Source organism: Nerophis ophidion, linkage group LG12 (assembly GCF_033978795.1).
Source record: "Nerophis ophidion isolate RoL-2023_Sa linkage group LG12, RoL_Noph_v1.0, whole genome shotgun sequence".
NCBI lineage: Eukaryota > Metazoa > Chordata > Actinopteri > Syngnathiformes > Syngnathidae > Nerophis > Nerophis ophidion.
The window spans coordinates 1,076,376-1,088,399 of NC_084622.1; the positions used below are offsets into that span (position 1 = coordinate 1,076,376).

The following is a 12,024-nucleotide window of genomic DNA, read 5'->3' on the forward strand; positions in this document are numbered from 1 at the left end:
TGCTTAATAACTGTTTAATAAATACACTTTTAGTTGTGATTTCCCTCTCTGCATGAAAGTTTAAAAGTAGCATATATGAATGCAGTATGAAGAAGAATGTTTGAATGTAGACACATAGAATCATCATACTGCTGTCATTATATGCATCAAGTGTTCATTCAAGGCTAAGGCAAAATATCCAGATATATATTGTGTATCGTGACATGGCTTAAAAATATTGAGATATTAAAAAAAAAAGCCATATCGCCCAGTCCTAAACCGTAGTATGTCAAGTATGTGGTAAAAGTGTTTCTACAAAAAGTAGCACCACTGCTAATGTAGCATCATTTGAAAAGTCACCAGCTAGAGATTGAAGAGTGCTTGAAACTCCACATGTCAACATCTTTGTTTGGTGCCACACCAACAAAATGCCCAAGCAACAATTTCTAGATCAAAACCGTATGACAAAAATAGTTAACAACAGAAAGAGATAACGTCCGCAGGAACCTACCACGTAGTGAAGGACATACACTATTTGAATTCCTATTATGCAGCTCATTTTTATGTGACACTTCTTGAAATATCTTGTGTGACATCATGCACAAAAGTGCACTTTGTTTTAAACTATTGTAGTGGCGTTCTGTACAAAAAGTGCACTTTAATTGAGTGTTGTTTTGATATGTCATCTTAGTGACATCATGCACAAAAGTGCTTGTTTTAAAATGTCTCTGACAATCTTGCACTTTCTGTGTTGAAATGACATGAATGTTTGTGCCACTGCTTAATAACTGTTTAATAAATACACTTTTAGTTGTGATTTCCCTCTCTGCATGAAAGTTTAAAAGTAGCATATATGAATGCAGTATGAAGAAGAATGTTTGAATGTAGACACATGGAATCATCATACTGCTGTCATTATATGCATCAAGTGTTCATTCAAGGCTAAGGCAAAATATCCAGATATATATTGTGTATCGTGACATGGCTTAAAAATATTGAGATATTTTAAAAAAAAGCCATATCGCCCAGTCCTAAACCGTAGTATGTCAAGTATGTGGCAAAAGTGTTTCTACAAAAAGTAGCACCACTGCTAATGTAGCATCATTTGAAAAGTCACCAGCTAGAGATTGAAGAGTGCTTGAAACTCCACATGTCAACATCTTTGTTCGGTGCCACACCAACAAAATGCCCAAGCAACAATTTCTAGATCAAAACCGTATGACAAAAATAGTTAACAACAGAAAGAGATAACGTCCACAGGAACCTACCACATAGTGAAGGACATACACTATTTGATTTCCTATTATGCAGCTCATTTTTATTTGACACTTATTGAAATATCTTGTGTGACATCATGCACAAAAGTGCACTTTATTTGTTTTAAACTATTGTAGTGGCGTTCTGTACAAAAAGTGCACTTTAATTGAGTGTTGTTTTGATATGTCATCTTAGTGACATCATGCACAAAAGTGCTTGTTTTAAAATGTCTCTGACAATCTTGCACTTTCTGTTATGGAAATGACATGAATGTTTGTGCCACTGCTTAATAACTGTTTAATAAATACACTTTTAGTTGTGATTTCCCTCTCTGCATGAAAGTTTAAAAGTAGCATATATGAATGCAGTATGAAGAAGAATGTTTGAATGTAGACACATAGAATCATCATACTGCTGTCATTATATGCATCAAGTGTTCATTCAAGGCTAAGGCAAAATATCCAGATATATATTGTGTATCGTGACATGGCTTAAAAATATTGAGATATTAAAAAAAAAAGCCATATCGCCCAGTCCTAAACCGTAGTATGTCAAGTATGTGGTAAAAGTGTTTCTACAAAAAGTAGCACCACTGCTAATGTAGCATCATTTGAAAAGTCACCAGCTAGAGATTGAAGAGTGCTTGAAACTCCACATGTCAACATCTTTGTTTGGTGCCACACCAACAAAATGCCCAAGCAACAATTTCTAGATCAAAACCGTATGACAAAAATAGTTAACAACAGAAAGAGATAACGTCCGCAGGAACCTACCACGTAGTGAAGGACATACACTATTTGAATTCCTATTATGCAGCTCATTTTTATGTGACACTTCTTGAAATATCTTGTGTGACATCATGCACAAAAGTGCACTTTGTTTTAAACTATTGTAGTGGCGTTCTGTACAAAAAGTGCACTTTAATTGAGTGTTGTTTTGATATGTCATCTTAGTGACATCATGCACAAAAGTGCTTGTTTTAAAATGTCTCTGACAATCTTGCACTTTCTGTGTTGAAATGACATGAATGTTTGTGCCACTGCTTAATAACTGTTTAATAAATACACTTTTAGTTGTGATTTCCCTCTCTGCATGAAAGTTTAAAAGTAGCATATATGAATGCAGTATGAAGAAGAATGTTTGAATGTAGACACATAGAATCATCATACTGCTGTCATTATATGCATCAAGTGTTCATTCAAGGCTAAGGCAAAATATCCAGATATATATTGTGTATCGTGACATGGCTTAAAAATATTGAGATATTTTAAAAAAAAGCCATATCGCCCAGTCCTAAACCGTAGTATGTCAAGTATGTGGCAAAAGTGTTTCTACAAAAAGTAGCACCACTGCTAATGTAGCATCATTTGAAAAGTCACCAGCTAGAGATTGAAGAGTGCTTGAAACTCCACATGTCAACATCTTTGTTCGGTGCCACACCAACAAAATGCCCAAGCAACAATTTCTAGATCAAAACCGTATGACAAAAATAGTTAACAACAGAAAGAGATAACGTCCGCAGGAACCTACTACATAGTGAAGGACATACACTATTTGATTTCCTATTATGCAGCTCATTTTTATTTGACACTTATTGAAATATCTTGTGTGACATCATGCACAAAAGTGCACTTTATTTGTTTTAAACTATTGTAGTGGTGTTCTGTACAAAAAGTGCACTTTAATTGAGTGTTGTTTTGATATGTCATCTTAGTGACATCATGCACAAAAGTGCACTCATAGCTTGTTTTAAAATGTCTGACAATCTTGCACTTTCTGTTTTGGAAATGACATGAATGTTTGTGCCACTGCTTAATAACTGTTTCATAAATACACTTTTAGTTGTGATTTCCCTCTCTGCATGAAAGTTTAAAAGTAGCATATATGAATGCAGTATGAAGAAGAATGTTTAAATGTAGACACATAGAATCATCATACTGCTGTCATTATATGCATCAAGTGTTCATTCAAGGCTAAGGCAAAATATGGAGATATATATGCTGTATTGTGACATGGCTTAAAAATATCGAGATAATAAAAAAAGGCCGTATCGCCCAGTCCTAGCTTCAATGTTTTCTATGACTAACAAGTATGTGCTCCAATCCTTCTATAAGAGTTGTATAAATGATTGGAAACTCAAGACAGCCATGACATTATGTTCTTTACAAGTGTGTGTAAACTTTTGACCACGACTGTAGTTTGAACTCAGTCAGTAGACTCGATAAGGAAGCGCTAAAAACTACAAGATGGCTGACAGGTGGGGATGCAGTCGAAGGGGGCTCGGGCAGGTAAATAAGACCACCGACAAAACGACGCATTCTGAAGGGCTTGTTTTGATTTTCAATGTCATTTGCTGGTGCAAATAACTTAGAATGGTAACACACATAGGTCAATAAAAGCTATAATAGTTCACATTTGCTGCAGTGAGACCCTACCTTTGTTAGCAGGGTGGTCAGCGGGGTGGTCAGAGCGGTCTTCACCATTACTCTCGTCCACTTCAGCTACTGTGGTGAGCTCTGGTTCACTTTTGTACAGTCGGTAGTCGGGGCCCTGCCAACGAATTACAAACAGCTTGTTCAACACCCATTTAGAACGTGCAAACCCCGTTTCCATATGAGTTGGGAAATTGTGTTAGATGTAAATATAAACAGAATACAATGATTTGCAAATCATTTTCAACCCATATTCAATTGAATATGCTACAAAGACAACATATCTGATGTTCAAACTCAAACTTTTTTTTTTTCTGCGAATGATATTTAACTTAGAATTTCATGGCTGCAACATGTGCCAAAGTAGTTGGGAAAGGGCATGTTCACCACTGTGTTACATCACCTTTTCTTTTAACAACACTCAATAAACGTTTGGGAACTGAGGAAACTAATTGTTGAAGCTTTGAAAGTGGAATTCTTTCCCATTCTTGTTTTATGTAGAGCTTCAGTCGTTCAGCAGTCCAGGGTATCCGCTGTCGTATTTTACGCTTCATAATGCGGCACACATTTTCCATGGGAGACAGTTCTGGACTGCAGGCGGGCCAGGAAAGTACCCGCACTCTTTTGTTTTTACCAAGCCACGCTGTTGTAACATGTGCTGAATGTGGCTTGGCATTGTCTTGCTGAAATAAGCAGGGGCGTCCATGAAAAAGACGGCACTTAGATGGCAGCATATGTTGTTCCAAACAGTCTGGATGGGTCGCTTCCCTTTTGGTCCAGATGACACGATGTCGAATATTTCCCCCAAGAAATTGAAATAGGGACTCGTCAGACCACAGAACACTTTTCCACTTTGCATCGGTCCATCTTAGATGATCTCGGGCCCAGAGAAGCCGGGGGTGTTTCTAGATGTTGTTGATAAATGGCTTTCGCTTTGCATAGTAGAGCTTTAACTTGCACTTACATTTTTAGTGATGAATTGTATGTAGTGACAGTGGTTTTCTGAATTGTTCCTGAGCCCATGTGGTGATATCCTTTAGAGATTGATGTTGGTTTTTGATACAGTCGAAGGTCACGGTCATTCAATGTTGGTTTCCGGCCATGCTGCTTATGTGGAGTGATTTCTCCAGATTCTCTGAACCTTTTGATGATATTATGGAGCGTAGATGTTGAAATCCCTAAATCTCTTGCAATTGCACTTTGAGAAATGTTGTTCTTAAACTGTTTGACTATTTGCTCACACAGTTGTGGACAAAGGGGTGTACCTCGCCCCATCCTTTCTTGTGAAAGACTGAGCATTTTTTGGGAAGCTGTTTTTATAGCCAATCATGGCACCCACCTGTTCCCAATTAGCCTGCACACCTGTGGGATGTTCCAAATAAGTGTTTGATGAGCATTCCTCAACTTCATCAGTATTTATTGCCACCTTTCCCAACTTCTTTGTCACGTGTTGCTGGCATCAAATTCTAAAAATAATGATTATTTGTAACAAAACAAAAAAAATGTTTATGAGTTTGAACATCAAATATGTTGTCTTTGTAGCATATTCAACTGAATACGGCTTGAAAAGGATTTGCAAATCATTGTATTCTGTTTATATTTACATCCAACACAATTTCCCAACTCAAATGGAAACAGGGTTTGTATTTTGCAAAGTCAACAGAGGTGGGGGTCTTTCATGTTGTACCACCTGGGCACACAGTTTTAAGGAAATCCTACAAACATGATCAATGGTTCGCAACCAAAGACAGAACAATCTTTCAATGTCAAAAAAAAAAAGGAACACTGACAAGCATGTTTAATGAAGTACAAAATGATACTGGCTGTGAAGTTTCGTCCAAATGAATGGAAAACCAAAAAATGAAGAGATGCGATCAAATAAAGCAGTGTGAAAAAAACCCCAGGGCTGTCAAATGATTCATTTTTGAAATCTGATTAATCACATTTCTGAATTTGGAATATTTTTAGAGATGTCCGATAATGGCTTTTTTGCCGATATTGTCCAACTATTAATTACCGTTCCCGATATCAACCGATACAAATATATACAGTGGTGGAATGAACACATTATTATGCCTAATTGGTTGGATGCATTAAACAATCTAACAAGGTTTTCCAAAATAAATCAACTCAAGTTATGGAAAAAAATGCCAACATGGCACTGTAATATTTATTATTGAAGTCACAAAGTGCATTATTTTTTTTTTTAATTAACAGGCCTCAAAACAACAGCTTGGAATTTGGGACATGCTCTCCCTGAGAGAGCATGAGGAGGTTGAGGGGGGGGGGGGGGGGGTGTATATTGTAGCGTCCTGGAAGAGTTAGTGCTGCAAGGGTTCTGGGTATTTGTTCTGTTGTGTTTATGTTGTGTGACGGTGCACCCCCCCCCCCCCCGCGCCCCCCTCTCCCACCCTTGTTGTTGTCTGGGTGGAAATCGGGAGAAATTCAGGAAAATGGTTGCCCCGGAGATTTTTCGGGAGGGGCACTAAAGTTCAAACCAAATGTTCCATCAAACTTTGCAATGTAGTATTAGCAATAGTTTTCATGGTAAAATTGTTAAATCGACTCTCAATATTATGTTGGATCCACTATGGACTGGACTCTCACTATTATGTTAGATCCACTATTGACTGGACTCTCACTATTATGTTAGATCCACTATGGACTGGAAACACACTATTATGTTAGATCCACTATGGACTGGACTCTCACACTATTATGTTAGATCCACTATGAACTGGACTCTCACACTATTATGTTAGATCCACTATGGACTGGACTCTCACACTATTATGTTAGATCCACTATGGACTGGACTCTCACACTATTATGTTAAATCCACTATGGACTGGACTCTCACTATTATGTTAGATCCACTATGGACTGGACTCACACTATTATGTTAGATCCACTATGGACTGGACTCTCTCACTATTATGTTAGATCCACTATGGACTGGACTCTCTCACTATTATGTTAGATCCACTATGGACTGGACTCTCACACTATTATGTTAGATCCACTATGGACTGGACTCTCACTATTATGTTAGATCCACTATGGACTGGACTCTCACTATTATGTTAGATCCACTATGGACTGGAAACACACTATTATGTTAGATCCACTATGGACTGGACTCTCACTATTATGTTAGATCCACTATGGACTGGACTCTCACTATTATGTTAGATCCACTATGGACTGGACTCTCACTATTATGTTAGATCCACTATGGACTGGACTCTCACTATTATGTTAAATCCACTATGGACTGGTCACTCTCTATTATGTTAGATCCACTATGGACTGGAAACTCACACTATTATGTTAGATCCACTATGGACTGGACTCTCACACTATTATGTTAGATCCACTATGGACTGGACTCTCACACTATTATGTTAGATTCACTATGAACTGGACTTTCACACTATTATGTTAGATCCACTATGGACTGGACTCTCACACTATTATGCTAGATCCACTATGGACTGGACTCTCACACTATTATGTTAAATCCACTATGGACTGGACTCTCACTATTATGTTAGATCCACTATGGACTGGACTCTCACTATTATGTTAGATCCACTATGGACTGGACTCTCACACTATTATGTTAGATCCACTATGGACTGGACTCTCACACTATTATGTTAGATCCACTATGGACTGGACTCACACTATTATGTTAGATCCACTATGGACTGGACTCTCAATATTATGTTAGATCCACTATGGACTGGACTCTCACTATTATGTTAGATCCACTATGGACTGGACTCTCCTTACTATGTTAGATCCACTATGGACTGGACTCTCACTATTATGTCAGATCCACTATGGACTGGACTCTAGCTATTATGTTAGTTCAACTATGGACTGGACTCCCCCTATTATGTTAGATCCACTATGGACTGGACTCTCACTATTATGTTAAATCCACTATGGACTGGACTTTCACTATTATGTTAGATCCACTATGGACTGGACTCTCACTATTATGTTAGATCCACTATGGACTGGACTCTCACACTATTATGTTAGATCCACAATGGACTGGACTCTCACACTATTATGTTAGATCCACTATGGACTGGACTCACACTATTATGTTAGATCCACTATGGACTGGACTCTCACTATTATGTTAGATCCACTATGGACTGGACTCTCACTATTATGTTAGATCCACTATGGACTGGACTCTCCTTACTATGTTAGATCCACTATGGACTGGACTCTCACTATTATGTCAGATCCACTATGGACTGGACTCTCACTATTATGTTAGATCCACTATGGACTGGACTCTCACACTATTATGTTAGATCCACTATGGACTGGACTCCCACACTATTATGTTAGATCCACTATGGACTGGACTCACACTATTATGTTAGATCCACTATGGACTGGACTCTCACTATTATGTTAGATCCACTATGGACTGGACTCTCACTATTATGTTAGATCCACTATGGACTGGACTCTCCTTACTATGTTAGATCCACTATGGACTGGACTCTCACTATTATGTCAGATCCACTATGGACTGGACTCTCACTATTATGTTAGTTCAACTATGGACTGGACTCTCCCTATTATGTTAGATCCACTATGGACTGGACTCTCACTATTATGTCAGATCCACTATGGACTGGACTCTCACTATTATGTTAGTTCAACTATGGACTGGACTCTCCCTATTATGTTAGATCCACTATGGACTGGACTCTCACTATTATGTTAAATCCACTATGGACTGGACTTTCACTATTATGTTAGATCCACTATGGACTGGACTCTCACTATTATGTTAGATCCACTATGGACTGGACTCTCACACTATTATGTTAGATCCACTATGGACTGGACTCTCACACTATTATGTTAGATCCACTATAGACTGGACTCACACTATTATGTTAGATCCACTATGGACTGGACTCACACTATTATGTTAGATCCACTATGGACTGGACTCTCACACTATTATGTTAGATCCACTATGGACTGGACTCTCACACTATTATGTTAGATCCACTATGGACTGGACTCACACTATTATGTTAGATCCACTATGGACTGGACTCTCACTATTATGTTAGATCCACTATGGACTGGACTCTCACTATTATGTTGGATCCACTATGGACTGGACTCTCCTTACTATGTAAGATCCACTATGGACTGGACTCTCACTATTATGTCAGATCCACTATGGACTGGACTCTCACTATTATGTTAGTTCAACTATGGACTGGACTCTCCCTATTATGTTAGATCCACTATGGACTGGACTCTCACTATTATGTTAGATCCACTATGGACTGGACTCTCACTATTATGTTAGATCCACTATGGACTGGACTCTCACTATTATGTTAGTTCAACTATGGACTGGACTCTCCCTATTATGTTAGATCCACTAAGGACTGGACTCTCACTATTATGTTAGCTCCACTATGGACTGGACTCTCACTATTATGTTAGATCCACTATGGACTGGACTCTCAGTATTATGCTTGATCCATTATGGACTGGAAATTCACAATATTATGTTAGACCCACTCAACGTCCATTGCATCCGGGGGTCACCCACATCTGCGGTCCTCTCCAAGGTTTCTCAGTCATTCACATTGACATCCCTCAGGGATATTAGGGTGGACACTCTAACCACTAGGCCACTGAGTAGGTCAAAATAAATTACATGATTAGTCCAAGTGTTTACATAATCAACGCAATCATTTTTGGGGATGAATCACATGAATGAATTTGTTAATTTTGACAGCCCTAAAAAACAAAAAGTATGCAGCTGAAACGAAATAAAACCACAGGCAGTGACACAGCTGCAAGCGAGGTCATGGCGTTGACAAGCTTACGCCGTGTGTGCCATTCCTCTGATTAGTCTTCCTGTCCTCCGTTCTTTGGAGGGATGCTGAGCCAACTCCAGTATGAGGGGGCATAGCGGGGGGGTCGGGATCGTAGGCCTGAGGTAAAGGTGGCCGTGGGGGCACCGAGTCCTCCTCCTGGGGATCATACAAGGCGTGACAGGAAGCAAGGTGACATAAGACGCCACCGTAGACGACCTGGACAACTGGCACCTGGTCCTTAGATGCTCACATGACCTATGATGCACTGACTCCGCTTTTTATCATTTTAATAATAATACTAATAACAGGAATACCGTATTTCCTTGAATTGTCGCCGGGGTGCTTATTAATTTAAAACCTCTTCTCACTCCGGCGCTTACCAAAGGCATGCGGTAAATTTAGGCCTGCACTTATACATTTGAGTGTGATGTAAGGATACCATCATGAAAAGCACATTTAATAAAAAAAACGTTATTATGGTCTTACCTTTACTTATAAATGAAGTCCATGAGCAGCTCCTTCTGATCAAAAGCATCGATAACTTGTTTATAGAAGTCTTCCTTATCTTTCTTCAGTTTTAAAAGTCTCTCTGTCTCGATGGAGATCTTCCTTTATTACCTCCTGCTTCGATTGAAAGTCCAGTTTAGAAAACTGTTTTATTTTAGATATGTAATCCTCCATGTTAAAAGTGCAAGCGAGAGGAAAAAAAAAACGATCGTTGCTCACTCTTGCTGCTTGTTGTCACTTCTTCTGCAGCCGAGTAGTCGTAAGGAGGATCACTAGCGCCCTCTACCACCAGGAGGCGGGAGTCATTTAATGACTCATATTTGACACACGCAGCTACGGTATATTAATAAAACATAGCTGCTTACTGTTCTTTTTAGCATATTCAATAGCTTGGACCTTAAATCCTACTGAATAGCTCTTAATCTTCTTCCCTTTATGCTATTTCAAATGATTGAAATCAGCCTCCTCCATCTTAAAAATGATAACAGGTGAAGTGTCACTCGTGACGTGACGAGTTTGACCCGGTGGAAATTCTAGACATGCACTGATAAAAAATAATATTTTGCGGTAATGCTAAGCATGCGCTAATTATTTTGCGAAACGAGAAGTAACCAGAAGTAATTCTAGGCAGGCGCATACTATATACCTGGCGGCAATTCAAGGAAATACGGTAGTCATAAATATTATTCATAATAATGCATACAATTAAAGACCAAGTCAAAGTTTGGGGTACACTTCGTTATGCCAATGAATGGGTGTGTCCAAACAGTTGAGTGGTGCTGTATAAGTTGTGTGATTTTACAAAACTTAACGATATATCAGATATATTGGTATTAGATTGAAGGCAGAGTTTGTTTTTTTTACCTCTCGCGTTCATATTTTGTGTTGTTTGTTGCATTTTTGTTGCGTTTGGCTTGATTGTAAAACATGTTGATCGAGAGGGGGTGTGACCTTCACATGTCAATATTCTGTGTTTTATCGTTCATAGATAATATTGTAAATCTCACATTCTTTATTTTAATGTACATTCTGGGTTTCTCAGTCAGTAAAAAAAATTAAAATTCCGGTCTGTCATAACGTTTTTAGCATTCAATCAGACGGTTTATTTTTCGTAATGGACGTGAATATCATTAACTTACGGGACACAATTAGCTGCTGGCTTGTTAGCCGGGGGACCAAAACTAAATACAACATCAGCAAGAGGGGATCGGAATTGTTTTGTTTGGCATTGAAAGGCACAAAATGGCAATGGCGACTACAAAACTGATCTGTGGCTGATCGATCAGCACATCCTGAGTTCAAACATTTGATATTTACACGTTCTCTTGTCAATGTGGCCACCATTATGTCCAATTGTATGGGTAAAATACTCAGTAGGGGCCTCACATTCTTATTGTGGTGCTTTACCTCGGTTTTCTGCTTGCTGAAGTTGGGTCCGTACACGCCGTCAAAACTTCTCTGGTCCTTATGTTTATTGAGGGCCTCCATCACGTCTTGGATCCGCCACAGCTCCTTCTGAATGTTGACGTGCTTTTGGCTGGGAGGTTCCGTCTGTGAGGATGGAGGAAGGGTCCGATTGGAATTGACAACCTTTTAGCCTTTTGCAGCTTGCGCTGATTTGTGGAGGTTGAGGCAAGAGTTGAACCAAAAGAACAGGTCGATGTGTTTATGGAGAGCTTTTGGGAAAAAGATGTGCATGCTCCCTACTGGCCCTCAACTAGGGCCGAGCCAAGAATAAACCTCTCTGTCTTCATGATGAAAGACAACATAAAAGCCAGACATGCTCCATCCATCCATTCATTTTCTTCCGCGTATCCGAGGTCGAGTCGCGGGGGCAGCAGCCTAAGCAAAGAAGCCCAGAGTTCCCTCTCCCCAGCCATTTCGTCCAGCTCCTCCCCGGGGATCCCGAGGCGGTCCCAGGCCAGCCGGGAGACATAGTCTTCCCAACGTGTCCTGGGTCTTCCCCGTTG

At 39.3% G+C, this 12,024-nt stretch overlaps 1 pseudogene; it reads right to left on the reverse strand.

The window, feature by feature from the left end:
* Nucleotides 1–12,024, reverse strand: part of LOC133562870 (pleckstrin homology domain-containing family A member 5-like) — a 344,567-nt pseudogene that overhangs the window by 33,026 nt on the left and 299,517 nt on the right.